This window comes from Loxodonta africana, unplaced genomic scaffold (assembly GCF_030014295.1).
Source record: "Loxodonta africana isolate mLoxAfr1 unplaced genomic scaffold, mLoxAfr1.hap2 scaffold_113, whole genome shotgun sequence".
Taxonomy (NCBI): Eukaryota; Metazoa; Chordata; class Mammalia; order Proboscidea; family Elephantidae; genus Loxodonta; species Loxodonta africana.
This window is the reverse complement of record NW_026974876.1, coordinates 576,218-592,751: the sequence shown is the minus strand read 5'-3', so window position 1 is coordinate 592,751 and position 16,534 is coordinate 576,218. Positions and strand designations below refer to the sequence as shown.

Below are 16,534 nucleotides of genomic sequence, written 5' to 3'. Positions count from 1 at the left end.
GAAAAAGCCTTCCCCTGGAGTTGGCACCCTGAATTTGGACTTATAGCCTCCTAGACTGTGAGGGAATAATTTTCTTTGTTAAAGTCATCCGTTTGTGGTATTTCTGTTACAGGAGCACTAGATATCTAAGACGCTAGGTACCAGGAGATGTACATTTCCCAGCTCTTTCACTCCCAGGGACACTATGACTAAGTAGCCAATGCCATAAATCCATGCGAGCAGACTGTTCTGATTACTGCTTTGACTCTACTGTCTGTTATGATAACCACACCCACCTTGTCTTTGTTGATTGAGTGCCACCACTTGGCTGGTACCACCATGGGGTCCAGTCAACTGCATTGTAGTCAGGTGTCTTCATTCAGTTAGGGCAGTTCTCACTGTGGACTCTTACTTATATAAAATAGCAACCACAGAAGTCTTCAATAATGCTGGGGCTTGCTTCCCAAATTTGTACCTCACTGCTATAGTAAAAAGAGAGCCCTCTGGGCACTCCGTGTGTGGGTCTGTGGGTCCAGCCTAATAAATCCATTCTAACATTCCAATTTCCCTCAGCCTTTGGATACCTTCTCCTACAGTATACAATGGCAGATCTGCCATTTCCACTTGATTTATTTTAGGCCACCACTTAATCCATGCTTCAGTAAACCAGCCAAATAAACTATGAGATCCTTTTCTAACCTCTCAAGCTGAAGCACTGAATGAAGAATCTATGCTTCCTGGGCCTATATCAATAAACTCAGACCAATTCACCTTTATGTTGCTTGCACCATTACCCCACACCCATAATAGCCATTCCCACACATATTCACCAGGTTTCTGTATGTATATATTAGAAAAATCAAGCAGTTCTTTTGGAGTTTAGCATAGCTTTTCCTGGGTCACACTTTATAGTTCACGTTTTGGGGCTTGTTGGGACTGAAGTCTAGGTATAGGTCTAGAAGCAAAAATGGGCAGTGGCAGTGGGATGTTCAGCCCTGTCTTATAAGGCATTTGCCTAAGGTGATGCCCCAGGCAATGCCCCAGACACCATGCCAGGAGACAACTCAAACAAGACACTTCAGGCACAGCTGGGGTAATCTCATCAGATGGAGGTGGAAGGGATAATTGTTTTACTGGGAAGGGTGGCTTAGCCGGCAAAGTTAGAGAATCTCTTCAGATGGGAGTAAGAGGTCTGGTTCTGTTAGGAAGAGCGATTCAACAGAAATTGGAGGTTCATTGTCCCCCGCTTCCTATCTGCCCATATGTCCTCATCCCAAGTTTCAGGATCCCATTTCTTCCCAATCAGTGCCCTCACTCTAACTTCAGAAACCATTTGAGGTTGGATATTCAACCGGCGCTTTAATTCAGTCACTCTTATGATAAGAATCTGAGTTTATTTTTGGCAGCATTAGCCTCGTTACTATAAGAAATACGGTTTTCTTTCTGGGCACAAGTGGCAGCTTTCAGATCTTGTATGTGGTGCTTCAGCTTTGAGCCCATTTCTTTCATTCACCAGTGTGGCTCCAAAAGCAGGACCAACCAAGCAGCTTCCTTATTATTCTTATTCTGACAAAATTATAGAAAAGTATCAAATATGTAATCAGGCAGAGCCTTGTCTCACAAATATTTGATCCAGTTGTAGTAGTATTTTGCGTATTTCTATTGTCACCTCCCACCATGGATTAGCAATAGCCTATTTACTACTGGAGACAGTCATCAGTGCCTTTAAGACTAGCCAGACTTGAGAATCAATTCAGAAAACTCATCCTTAAGATTTGGTTCCTCTAGAACCACTGTAGGTACCAAATGTCTTAGCCTGGGATCTCTAGAGATGCAAAACTGCTGAACAGAATATATATATACACACATATATATAAAAAAAAAAAGAGTGTGTGTATATATATGTGTGTGTATGTGTGTATATATATATAAAAAAAATTTTTTTTTTATATGGAAACCCTAGTTGCATAATGGTTAATAGCTATAGCTGCTAACCAAAAGGTTAGCAGTTCGAATCCACCAGGCGCTCCTTGGGAACTCTGTGGGGCAGTTCTGCTCTGTCCTGTAGGGTCACTATGAGTTGGAACCGACTCGATGGCAATGGGTATATATATGTATGTATATATATATATACACACACACACACACACACACACACACATACATACATACATATATATACGCATACATATGTTAGTTGTGGCTGTTAGATGCCATCGATCCTGTGTAAAACAGAATGAAACACTGCCTGATCCTGAACCATCCTCACAATCATTGCTATGTTTGAGCCCATTCTTGCAGCCATTATGTCAGTTCATGTTGTTGAGAGCCTTCCTCTTTTTTTCTGACCCTCAGCTTTTCCAAGCATGATGAGCCTCTCCTGGGACAGGTCCCTCCTGAAAATATGTCCAAGGCACGTGAGACAAAGTCTCGCCATCCTTGCTTCTATGGTGCAATCTTGGTGTACTTCTTCCCAGATGGATTTGTTTATTCTTCTGGCAGTCCATGGTATATTCAGTATTCTTTGCCAACACCATATTTTAAATGAATCAGTTCTTTGGTTTTCCGTATTCATTGTCTAACTTGCTCAAGCATGTGAGGTGATAGAAAATATCATGGCTTTGCTCAGGCACACCTTAGTCCTCAAAGTGACATCTTTCCTTCACAACACTTTAAGGAGGTCTTTTGCCATAGATTTGCCCAATGCAATAAATTGTTTGAATTCTTGACTGCTGCTTCTGTGGGCATTGATTATGGATTCAAGTTAAATGAAATGCTTGATGACTTCAGTATTTTCTCTATTTATCATAGTGTTGCTTACTGGCCAAGTTGTGAGAATTTTTGTTTTCTTTATGTTGAGGTGTAATCCATACTGAAGGCTGTAGTGGTTGCTCTTCATCAGTAACTGCTTCAAGTCCTCTTTACTTTCAGCAAGCAAGGTCGTATCAGCTGCATATCGTAGGTTGTTAGTGAATCTTTCTCCAAAACTGATGCCATGTTCTTCTTCTTACAGACCAGCTTCTCAGATTATTTGCTCAGCATACAGATTGAGTAAGTATGGTGAAAGGATACCACCATGACACATAACTTTCTGATTTTAAACCACACGGTATCCCCTTGCCCTACTCAAATGACTGCCTCTTGGTCTACGTAGATATTCCGCATGAATACAGTTAAGTGTTCTGGAATTCCCATTCTTTGCTAAGCTATCCATAATTTGTCATGAGCCACACAGTTGAGTGTGCTTGTATAGGAAACAAAAATAGGTAAACATCTTAGTGATAGTCTCTACTTTCAGCCAAGATCCATCAGACATCAGAAATGATATCCCACGTTCCATGTCTTCCTCTGAATCCAGCTTGAATTTTTGGTAGTTCCCTGTCTGTGTACTGCTGCAACTGTTTTTAAATTATATTCAGCAAAATTTTTCTTGCATGTGATGTTAATGACATTGCTTGATAATTTCCGCATTGCGTTGGACCACCTCTCTTTGGAATGGGTACACATATAGATCTCTTTCAGTCATTTGGTCAGGTAGCTGTCTTCCAGATATATTGGAATAGACAAGTGAGCACCTCCAGCACTGCGTCCCTGTGTTGAAACATCTCATTTGGTACGCCATCAATTCCTGGAGCCATGTTTTTTGCCAATGGCTTCAGTGCAGCTTGGAGTTCTTCCTTCAGTACCATCAGCTCTTGATCCTATGCTACCTCCTGATATGGTTGAACGTCGACCAATTGTTTTTGGTGTATTGAGTCTTTGTATTCCTTCCATCTACTTTTGATGTTTCCTGTGTTGTTCGATATTTTGCCCATAGAATCCTTCAGTATTGCACCTAGAGGCTTGAATATTTCCTTCAGTTCTTTTAGCTTGAGAAATGCCAGGTGTTTTCTTCCCTTTTGGTTTTCTAACTCCAAATCTGTTCACATTATATTATCATACTTTGTCTTCTCCAGCTTCCCTTTCAGGTATTCTATTGAGCTCTTTTACTTTATTTTTCCTTCTATTCTCTTTAGCTACTGTGCATTCAAGAGCAAGATTCAGAGTCTCTTGTGACATCCTCTTTGGTGTTTGCTTTCTTTCCTGTCTTTCTAATGACTTTTTGTTTTTTTCATATATGATGTCCTTGCTATCATCCCACACCTAATCTGGTCTTCGATCATTAGTGTGCAGTGCATCAAATCTATTCTTGAGATGGTCTCTAAATTCAGGTTTGATATACTCAAGGGCATACTTTGACTCATGGACTTGTTTTAATTTTCTTCAGCTTCAACTTGAACGTGAATATGAGCAACTGATCATCTGTTCTGCAGTCAGCCCCTGGCCTGATTCTGACTCATGATATTGACCTTCTCCATCATCACCTTCCACAAATTTGTTTTCTGTCTATTCTGCCTGGAGTGGTTCATGAGTATAGTCACCGTTTATGTTCCTGACGAAAGGTATGTGCAATGAATAAGTCATTGGTCTTGCCAAATTCTATCATGTAAGCTTCATTGTCATTTCTATCATCAATACCTTATTTTCCAACTGCTGATTTGTCTGCTTTGTTTTCAACTTCGCATTCTAATTACGTAATTAGCAGTACATCTTGATTGATGAATGCATCACGTTTGATCAGTTTCAAACTGCGGAACTTGGTAAAAACCTTCAACTTCTTCATCTTTCACATTCATGATTTGTGTGTAAATTTGAAAAATAGTCTTATTAACTGGTCTTCCTGGTAGGCCTGTGGGTATTAACCTATTGCTCGTAGTGTACTTCAGAAAAGATCTTGAAATGTTCTTTTTATCGATGAATATGGTGCCGTTCTCTTCAGTATCTCAATCCTGGCATAGTAGGACATATCATTGTCTAGTTTAAAATGTCCAAAACCAAGCTATTTCAGCTCACTAATGCCTTGGATTACTGACCTTTATGCATTCGATTTCATTTTTGATGACTTCCAATTTCCCGATTCATACTTCCTTTATTCCACATTCTGATTATTAATGGATATTTGCATCAGTTTCTTCTCATGATGAGTTGTGCCCCATCAGCAAATGTCATTAAAGTGGGATCTACTTTGAGGAGGTCGCTCTTCCCCACTTGTATTTTGAGTGCCTTCCAGCCTAAGGGGTTATCCTCTGTCATTCAATCAGACAGTGTTCCAGTACTATTTGTAAGATTTCACTGGCCAGTTTTTTTAAGAAATAGATCACTAGGTCCTTTTTCCTAGTCTGTCTAAATCCAGAGCTCCACTCAAACCTGTCTACCATGGGGGACCCTGGTGGTATTTGAAATACCGGTGGCATAGCTTCCAACATCACAGCAACATGCAAGCCACCACACTACAACAAACTGACAGAAGAGTGGTGGGAGTTAAAAATGAGAAGAACCAAAAAGAGTGCTTCTTCCATGTCTGCTGATTTAGAGGAACCATGAAAAATTGTCAAGTGAAGAGTGATTCAGAGAAAAACATGGGTAGAGTGTGACGTAATTTCCATAAAAACAAACAAATGAATGTACTTACATGTGTCCCGGCAAAAAGAAGTGTGTAAAAGGGTACATATGTATCTTTGGACACTGGACACTTCAGGGGAGCAGGTACAATATACTTATGTGGGGATGGCTCTTATTACAACTTCTATATACAAATCTCTATTGTTAAATGTGTTATAAGAATGTAAAACCTTTTAAAGTTTAATAACATCGTACGTGTATGTGTGTGTATTTGAAACTTTTTTTTTTTTGACTATTTTATATATGTGTTTTTTAGTTATCTAGTGTGGCTATAGCAGAGATACCACAAGTGGATGGCTTTAACAAACAGAAACTTATTCTCTCACAGTTTAAGAAGCAAGAAGTTTGAAGTCAGGGCACCAGGTCTAGGAGAAAGCTTTCTCTCTTTGTGGCTCTGGGGGAAGGTCCTTGTCATCTATCTTCCCCTGGCCTAGGAAATTCTCAGCGCGTGGACACTGGGTCAAAAAGACGTGCTCCACTCCAGGCACTTCTTCCTTGGTGGTATGAGGTCCCTCTCATTTCCGCTCACTCTTCTCTTTGTATCTCAAAAGAGACTGACTCAAGACTCACCCTAATCCTGTAGATTGTGTCCTCCCTCATTAACCTAACTGCCTCTAATCCCGCCTCATTAACATCACAGAGGTTAGAATTTACAACACATAAGTAATCACATCAGATCACAAAATGCAGGACAACCACACAATACTGGGAATCATGGTCTGGCCAGGTTGACACACATTTTGGGGCACACTATTCAGTCCATAACAATAGAGAAAACACTGTCTTCAATGCCAGATTCAGAGACTTTTATCAATCTATGAAGGGCAAACACAGAAATTGAACAAAATTCAGACCAGCGAAGTATTGCTTGCTCTTGTAACTAATGACTTCTTCTGGTCTCTATAGCTGGAAATGGCCAAAAAGAATTCTGTGAGGATTAATTCAGTTATTGCTAAAACATCTACTGCATTTACATGTCTACAGATAAGGAAGAATGCTGGACACCATGTGTGATTCATTAAGTAACACAGGGACTATTAGACTGTTGTTCTCCTTCTCTGATATGCCACTATCACCTTCTCCCCTTGTTGCTCTCCTGAAAAACCCACACTTGTATATTCTAGGCTTTTTTCCAGGATTGAATTTGCAGGAAGTTAAAGATATATCTTTGAAAGATAAAAAAGACTTTGGCCACATTGTCTTTAGACAGTTGAACTTCCCAGCCAACCTCTGTGCAGGATGGGAATTCACAATCCCTCCTACTCAGTACCTCTGAGCAGGACGGGATTTCTGTTTCATCATCAGAAGACTGTGGAATTCACCCCTCTTCAGAAAACTTACTTTGCTTTGCCTCAAACTCTCCCTCTCAGGATCTGTCACGGTCACTCTGAGAAATTCACATGGGCAGCCTGTATGGAAGTGCCCATCCTAGAGGCCCTGCCCTCCTTTCCTTGCTCCATAGGGCTTCCTCTGACACTTGGGGTCGCATCTCCCAGGGAGTACACACCTCTGGCACTTTCAGGGATTCCCAGGCCCTGGGATACTGTGGATGGGACTTGGAACTCAATCTCTTTCTTCCCATCCTCACCTTTGGTTATCTGTGTTCTGTCTTTACCAGATTTAGGAGGCCTTCTCTTCTCTTTGCTCGTTTCATCTCAGTCAAGCTTTTCTATTCCAACTCTCTGATCTCAGGACAGATCAGGTTAGACCACAGAAAAGAGAAAAGACCAAGCAAACATCACTGATCTGTGCAGAAGCTGCTGGGAAGAGATTCGATTCTCATTGGTTTAAGGTTTTATGCCCACTGCTCACCGGCAGGCAGGTTCCCCTCAGAGTCTGGCTTCTGTCTGGTACCCTGTACTACAAAGAACTCAGTGACCAGCCCACCTTCACAATCACACCTCCCTTAGAGCTATCTTTGCAGAGGCTCTTTCTCAGACTTCCATGTCCCACTGAAATCCCATTTCTCTTTCCTTACAAACATTGTGCTCATTCTCAGGGCCCTGAGACCTCATCTGCAGATGAGTCTTGTCCTCTTCTCTCCTTGGCCGGGGGAGCTTTGGAGTGGACCTCATGTCTTCGACAGCTATCCTGGGGCTTCTTCCACCCTGGTGCTCTAGGGCTGGATCTCTCCATGTACTAGAGGGGGCGTGGAAGGGGCACAAGGCTAAAAGAGTGGATCTTCCAGGTGAGGTGGGTTTAAGAAGCCTGAATGAAGTTCTTCCTTGAAGGGTGCATATTTTGCAGTCCAGACATCCTGCTTCTGTCAGTCTAAGAGTCCTAGCACGTCTTCAGGGGCTTTCTCCTTTGACCTTGAGGCCATGCCTGCACCCTCTGCAGCCAGGTCTCCCACATGTGTAGCAGCACCAGTAGGTGTGGTAGCCTCTTCAGCCCCTGTCTTCTCCTCCAGATGCTCCTGGAGGTGCCTGGCTCTTCTTGACAGGACTCCAGGATGCTGACCAGGGACTCAGTGTTGGTTAGACTGAGGGCAGACCTGATGGCACTCACTTTCTTCAAAAACTCAGCCTCAAGACCAGGGGCCTTTTGCCGACAGGAGTGTGAGATGTTTTGGTCTGGTCCGCCAGACCGTAGCTAACCCCTTGACCTTACACACTTGGGTAGAATACTCATACTTGACCTATGGATCTCTGGAGTAATTTGATGAGTGAGAATTCTGCCTAGTGGAAGCTGATGCAAAAGGCCTCGCTGATACTTGGGGAATCCTCCTGGGCTTGGAACTTGGGCTTTTTGTTCTCATGTTCTACCCTGAGTGACACTTTCCTCTTGGGTTGAGACTTGCAATAATGGAGAGTTAATTTACATGAGCCCTCTGGGCTCTGGTGTCTCAACTGTGACCTAAGTCTCTGGTCTAGGGATCCCTGGAGGCCTCTCCATCACCACCATTCTCCACTTCCACAGTCCCCATGGTTTCTTTCTTCTTCCCCAGGCACAGACCATACTTTAGGGAATTTACTCTGGGCAATAAAGTCTCCTCCAGAAAATTTCAGTGATGGTACTACCTTATAGCAAAAGTTTATCGTTTTTCAAAAAATTATAATACATTGATTTAAAAATAAAACTCCCAGTTTTCTTTTAGTAGATTCCAATTCATAGCAACCCTATAGGACAGAGTAGAACTCCCCTTAGGGTTTCCAAGGAGCAGCTGGTGGATTCCAACTGCCAAACCTTTTAGTTAGCAGCCGAAGGTTTATCCTGTGATAGTTTATAATATAAACAGAGGATCGCCACATTAAAAAAATTTTTTTTTTTTTTTGCTTTTGTTGGATGGAAGTGAATTTGCTCCTGTGGAATATGGAAGTTACCTCATGCTGTGCACCTTCATGATAATACATGGTTTCTCTAAAAACTGTTTTCTATGAAAGTTATTTTTTTTAGTAAATTTAGAGTGTAAACATTGAAACAGGAGAATCGGTCTCCTCTTTGTAACTTGTTTTCATCCTCCTTTGAAGGGAAGGATTTTCATAGAAGGAATTATACTTAAAGAGACAGCGTAATTTGTACTTTTCTGTGTGATTTAAAACTTCTCGTACCGTTAACTAGCCTACACCAGGAGATTAAAATTGCCTTTCTCTGAACAGAAGCCCATTACCATGTCCTTCAGCGTGAGGCAGAAACAGATGTCCATATTTGAGAGTCTGATGGCACAAACCTTAGTAGCCGAATCACAACCATGCCTCCTGTGTGGGCGGGCGGGGCTTGTATATGTCAGCTTAAGGGTCAGTTTTTTTCTGAGTTTAAGGGAATGATTGGCGAGTTCAGGAAGAAAGAGAAGGAGTTTGGGAGGGGAGTGTAAGCTCCAGTGACAGACAGAAGATGGGGTGGGGGATCTCTCAAAGGGTATTAGAGGCCAGTCAGAAAAGCAGGAAGCAGCAGGAAGCAGGGCCAGTGGAGGGCAGCACTGGGTGGAGGAGGACAGCAGAGGTAATAGTAGTGGGGAGGGCAACAAAACTGGCCTGAAAAGAGTGATACATGACTGATCCTAGATGAAGCTCAGGTTAAGAAAAGTAGGAAAATAAAAAATTCTATCCTGTAGCCATGTTTGTGGTTAGGGGTTGTTAGGCTCTTGAGGGAGGTGGGCAGGAGACACAGGAGGGTAACGGGAGTTCCTGGATCTAGGAAGGAGTCTACAGCCCTTCTTCTGCCCTCAATGACGTGGGTTCTGGCCTCTTCAACCTACCACTCCCAGAACCTCCTGAGAAATTTCCTTAGTTCTTCACATGGTATATTAATTCCATCTCATTAGAAAATATAATAATGAAGTACGCTTCTTGCAACCCACCCTTTCCACCATCCTATACTCTCTGCCCCAGTTGCCCACTGCCTTCCTTCCTTTCCACCATGTTCAGATCCAGAACAAAAGAGTGCCTTGTTTGCAGCTATTCTGGAAAGCTCTCAAACTTACAATTGAATTCTTTCATTTCATCCCTCATTTATTCCTACATTTCTTATTGACAAAATAAACTTTGGTTAATTATCTACTAAATGACAGAAAGTGCTTTCTCAGGAGAATCTTCCTTATGACCTTATCCATTCATCCCAAATCCTTCATCTTGTCCTACAATGGCTCTCTTTTCTGGTGGAAGTCAGAGCTTTTGTTCTGTAGCACTCATCAATCTGGGACAACTTTTCCTCACCTTTATCTGGAGTCTTAGAGAAAGGCCTTTTCCTCGTGTGTCACTGTTTCATCCTGCTTGGGTGAAGATGTCCAAACTTAATGGTCTGAAGGACCTTTATCCCTTCTCCCAGCAGGAACCTTTGATAACCTGGGGCCTCTGGCTTGCTCCTGAATTTCCTTGATTCAGTAGCTACAGTTTCTCTCCCACAAGACCTGAGGTTGGCACTCTTTTCAAAAAGCAGCTGAGATCTGAGTTAGCACCAAGGCTTCCGTAATCCTGTGTGACATCATTGCTGACAGTGCTGAGTTCCATGGGCCCAGTTTGAAGCTAAACACGGCAACCAGAAAAACATGAAACTGTCAGGTAGGTGCTTGAGAAGTGCTAGTGCCAATGTGGGAAGAAGGAGATTAGATACTAAAAATGAATTGAAACTTTTCGGTGCCGTGTAAGGGGTTACTATCCCTTGGTGGGTAAAGAGAGCACAGGGAATGATAACAGTATCATGGGCAGCTGCTTTCTCCCAGTCCTCTCATTTGACTCTGTTGGAATCATGTCTCTCCAGCTCTGGTTATAAAATGTCCACTCTGAGCCCCTCTTAGGTCTCCTTAGCCTCTGAGTCTTCACACAGGCTCTGCTCTCTGACTAGGAGATGTTCTCTCCCTTCCCATCTGCTGGCCTACTCTCCCTGGTGAAGCGTGGAGGTGAAGAAAACTGACCCCACTGGAACAGATTAGGCTTATGACTTACCAAAAAGCCCTAAGACTCAGGAATTTTGTGGTCAGCCAGAATGGGAAGTTTGGGAGTTGACTTGGGGAAATCCCATGACAGACTCTGTTTTTGTTTAGGAGGCCATTTAGAAGAGAAACCAGCAAATGGGGAGACCATTTGAGGAAGAAATTAAGAAGGTTGGGGTGGTGATGAGGAAGGAGGAGACTTCTCCAAGGAAAATAAAAGTTCCAACATGGGGATGGTAGGGGCTTGTTTTGTGTGACCCCAAAGGACAGAAGAGGCAGGAATGGTAGGGAAACAATAGAACAAAAGATAATCTGTGCCTGTTCACAAATGTAACAAATCCCCCAGTGCTTTTACCCTGTTTCCTCAGACTTTTCTCATCAAGCCATCCTTCCCCTTTTACTGAAGCCTGTGGAAAATACCTGGGGCTTCCTGGATGCTCGGCCTTTTTTCATCCCTTAACTATTCAGTCATATTCCCAACTTGGTTCAGGCATGACTTCCTGGTTGTAGTCTTCCCTGAATCTTCTCCTGGTAGATGAGTCCACTTCTTGCTCTGTACTCCATTGTACCCAGGAAACCCTTTACCACAGCATAAAACACAATTGCATTTACTACACATTCTTCCTCTCTCTGTGCCCATGCCTTCTATGAGACTCCAGAGTACCTTTCATTAGCAGGAGGAGTCTTTTTCCACCTGTTAGTTGAAGGCTGACCATACAGTTGCTTCGGCCCTTGGAATAGTAGCAGAGATGATACAAGGAGAGAACTGAAAACATTTTACATTGAGGCTTGCCCTTTTGTTGCTCTTAAACCCTGAGAACCTGTGGGAATGACCCCAGGCCAGCCTGCTGAATGATGAGGGACCATTGGAAAGATGATCCAGCGGTTTCACTGAGTTGATTTGAGGCAAACTGGCTCGCAGGTGACCTGGAAGCAAATTGTAGACACATGAGTAAGCCCTGCTGCGAGCCACTGTGGCTGGCCCAGATCAGAAGAACCCCAAATTGACAACCTGCAAAATTGTGAGCTTAGTAAATGGTTGTTTTTTTAAGACACTACATTTTGGAGTCATTTCTTACACAGCAATACGTGACTGATACACCTGTTAACTTGGCTGTTTCTCTCACCAGGCAGTGAGGCAACTTCTCTAAGTCATTTCATCACCAAGAGCATCTGGCCTAGGGTCTGACATGTAGCTGTTCATACAGGAAATCTTTGTTGACTTAATGCATGAATGGGTAATACGAATTGTATGTGTGAGTCTGCGCAAAATCATGTATGAAAAAAAGCATGATTTTTTTAAAAATAAAATGAATTGAGGCTTAGAACTACCTGCTTACAAAATTGAGGGGAGTTTTTAACCTCACTTACTTTTAGGGTACTCCCTCCTCCAGATATGCAGTAATTCCCAGGGTCTAATAAAGGACCAGTGCTTGGAGAAGACCTTCAACACACCCGTTGCCTCAGCCTATGTGGGTGATCTCTCTAGAAGCATTCGTTCTGCTGTTTCCATTCTCAGCTGGAGCGTGAGAACCTTGGTGGGGCTGTCAACAGCATAACAGGGTTTGTCTACTTATGTGCCTGCATCAGCCTTTGAGGTGCTGTAACCCCCTCCAGGGCACTGTCAAGAAGGAGCTCCTACCCCTTCCCAATGTCTAGGACCCTACTATCTGACTGTCACTCTTCCCCTGGGCTCCAGTTCCCTCAGTGTGATCACCTCAGTGAGCTGAGGCTTTTACCACAGACTCTTCAGAGTCTTGAAGTTTCAGGGCTTCAACACTGTGAGTCCAGCTATCTCCTTGAAATGAGGTAGGGAAGGAGGAAAAATGTAGGAAGATTTTATTTTCCATTTAATGTTGCAATAAAATTTCTTGCCCTGCATTTTCGAAGGGTCCTGCCTAACAATTCCCTCTGTTCTCTTCCAAGATGTAGGACGATGAAGAGTGAATGTTTGTTGTGTCATAATCTGCAGAAGGCTGCAAAGTGCACATGGGGTCCATTCCCCCGATGCTCACACTAGAGCACCCCACCCATGTGGAAATCTCTGCAAGTGTTACTGAGTCCCTCCCACATCCACAGTGAACAGCTTTCAGATTCTTATAAGAGGGAATTGTGTCCTAACACCAGCTGCTCCCTGGAAACCCTATGGGGCAGTTCTACTCTGTCGTATACGGTCTCTGAGTCAGAATTGACTCAGTGGCTACGGGTTTGGTTTTTTCTTTCAGGCGGGTGGTGGGAGTTTGATGTCAGCTCCATAATTATGTTATTAAAAAATAATGACAGGGTGGCAGGTGAAAGCAACAAAACAAAACTGAAATGAAATGGCTTTTTCACATTTATTGGCCCCACAGAGTTCCTTCGAGGTGTTTACTTTTCACCAGATTCGGAGAAATGTTTGTGAGAGAGACACAGCTTGAGATAGCTCCAAAATTACATGTTTCCCTCCTTAATGTTAGGTTACATTAAGAGCTGGTTGGCTGGTTTATCATCTGCCTGCTTCACAAAAATAGAAGGCCCATGCGGGCAGGAACTTGTCTGTTGTGTTTGTCAGAGCATCCTGGTACCTGGCACCTAAGAAGTGCTAAAAAATGATTTGAGTGAATGTGGGTGGGTTTTTATAAAAAACACTGTGTTGCTGTCTTTATTTAGTTAAATAGTGAAAACAGGGATAAGGAAAATGGAGACAATTATTTGTATAATTTAGAGTTACATAAGATGAGAATAGAACTTGAATAATGAAGAGATAAAAAAATAAGCTGTGTGGATGGAATGTACCCCCTTCCCTTTGCTCTGGAGGGAGACATTTTAAAATTGGATTGTTTTTTCCCTACTGATTTATAGGTTCTATATGTTAATTGAAAAGTTAGTCTTTTAGGAATCACAAATATTTCTATTGAGATACAATTTACCTGCTGTAACACTGCCTTTGAAAATATGCACAATACCGTGGCTTTTAGTATATGGGCAGACTTGGCACAACAGTCACCACTGTCTAGCTTCAGAATATTTTCAGTGCCCCGTAAATAAAGGCCCTTGTTGATAAAGGCGTATTAACAGTCATCCTCATTACTCCTTTCCTCCAAGCCGTAGCAAACACTAATCTACTTCTGTCTGTGTTGGTTTGTTCTGGACATTTCATGTAAATGGAATCATGCACGATGTGGTCATTTGTGTTTGACTTCCTTCATTTAGCGTAATATTCTCAAGGTTCGTCCATATTGTGACATGTATCAGTACTTGGTGCCTTTTGTGGTTCCAGTCTATGAATATACCACATCCTGTCTATCAGGTCATGACATGTGGGTTCTCTCCACATTTTGGCTGTTATGAATAACACTACTAGGAATACTCTGTGTGAGTTTGTATGTGAACACGCTTTTGATTCTCCGGGCTACAGACCTAGGAGTGCAAGTGCAGTGTTGTATGGTAATTCTGTGTTTAACTTTCTGCAGAAGTGTCAAACCATTTTCCAAAACAATTGGATCATTTTACATTTCCACCAGCAGTATTCCAGCTTCTGCACATCGTCGCCGACACTTGTTGTCCATCCTGTTGAGTTTAACGGTCTTACTGGTTTTGAAATAATAGTGCACTTTAGTTTTTTTTAGTTTAGATTTGCATTTCCCTGATGACTAATGAGGTTACGCTTCTTTTCATGTGCTTGTTGAGAGTTTCTATATCTGCTTTCGAGAAATCTCTATTCAAATCCTTAGCCTGCAAACTTTTTTTCACCTTTTTGCCTGTATTTTTACTCTCTTCATGTACTTTTTGATATGCCAAAGATCTACAGATCTTAACAGTTTTAGCCTTCATATTTTGGGATTTTTAAAAAGTCTTTCTCTTTTATCAATAAAAAGAAAATAAAAACTTCTAAAATTTTTATGGTTGCATATTTGAATTTTAAATATTCGATCCATCTGGAATTTTGTTTTGTGTAAGGTATGAGAAAAAGGATGAAAATATTTTTACAGGTGGTCTGAGTAATTACCAAATTGCTACAAACGCTCCTTTTCCCATGACCCATATCTTAACTGCATTTTCCCGTAGTCTGTACAAAGACTCCTTTTTATAAAGGGAGGCCCACCATTCCCAGCCATTTCATTTTAAGATTTGTTTTGCTGCAATTAAATCCCTTGTGTGTCTTATCTACACACCTTTTCTTTTAAGCTAATACAAATTTTGTGTGAATAGGACCTTGGCGAGTGTAAGATGGGCTTGAATTTCATAACTGGTTCCATGTGGTGCAGCCCAGCAGACGGACAGACAGAAGCAGGGGCTGCAGAGGCGACAGAAGCTATGAGAACATGAGCCTCTAGAGATTTGCTGCTGAATTTCACATAAAGCTCTAGACTTTTCTGTGTAAACTTATCATCATATATGGACATCACCTTACAACAGACAGAGAATAATGCTTTAAAAGTTAGACATTCCTAAGGAAGGTGTTTATTCCTTAGCGGATGCTGAGAAATGTATGTGTTTTGGTGAAGATATGTACCCATTTCTACTGGGTATGTATCTTGAAGTAGAATTGCTGGGTCCTAGGATATATGTATGTTCACAGCTTTTGTAGATACGGACAAAACATTTTTAAAGTGGTTGTACCAAATTACACTTCCACTAGCGGTAGATTAGAGCTCCAGTTACTCCACGTTATACCCAATAGTTGGTATTTTCCATCTTTTCCGTTTTAGCCATTCTGGCGTGTAGGGGATAGTATCACATTGTGGCTTTTAATTAGAATTTCTCTGATAACCAGTGAAGGTTTGTCACTTTTCATATGTTTCTTGGCCATATAGAAATCTTTTATACAGTGTTCAAGTATTTCCTCATTTTTCTATCAAACTGTCTGCTTTCTTTTTCCTTTTTCCTTTTTGGATTGTTCTTTATGTATTTCAGAACCAAGTCAGTAGTAGGATATATGTATTGCAAATAACTTCTACCACATGAATTTACCCTTGTGGCTTGTCATGAACTTTCAGATTCAAAAACCCATCTTTTACAAAAACAAGCAAATGTGTAGACATAAAAGTTTATTAGGGGTTACCAGGGGCAGGAGGGAGGAAATAAAGGGGTGTTCCTGCATATGGAGACTGAGTTCTGGTTAAGAGTGGTGGAAAAGTCACATTGATTAAGGGCAGGGTTGCACAGCCAATTAATGCTAATTACTGTCAGTTGTTCAGTCACCAAAGGTTGTGTGGTATGTTTGCAACAACAACAACAGTGAGCAGCTGCTGAGGCAGCATAATAGTACTCAACAGATGAGGCGTATTCTTTTATTATACTTTTCTCTATTTTCTAATTTGTTTTTATAATATGCTACTGTTCAAATTAATAAAATGTTGCATGATGAAAGTGGATAACAAGGTCTATCCCACCCATTACATCCTTGTAAGGTTTAAATGAGGGACTACATGCCATCAGCAGAGGCTCAGCCTTAGTTGCCACTCGAGAAATGCTTCATTTCTCCCACTCTTCTGGCTCACTGTCTTCTCCCCTGGTTTATTTGCTCTTCTCTTTAGAGCTGGAAGCATGTGACCACCAGGCTTCCCGACACCATCATTCTGCTTTCCATACCAATGTTATTGTAGTCTTGGGTTCCTGGGCAGCCTCTCTGCAGGTTTAATTCTTTCACATCTGTTAAGTTATTATTTAAATATATTCCTTTAATTTTGTCCTGCTTAT

General features: G+C 41.9%; 1 long non-coding RNA gene across 1 annotated transcript in view; it reads left to right on the top strand.

The window, feature by feature from the left end:
* The window catches only part of LOC135229174 (uncharacterized), a 167,578-nt gene that overhangs the window by 21,351 nt on the left and 129,693 nt on the right, over positions 1 to 16,534 (top strand). The window contains exon 3 of the long non-coding RNA XR_010319937.1: positions 4,247 to 4,421. This is a non-coding gene — a long non-coding RNA (uncharacterized LOC135229174). The remainder of the gene's footprint in view (positions 1 to 4,246; positions 4,422 to 16,534) is intronic.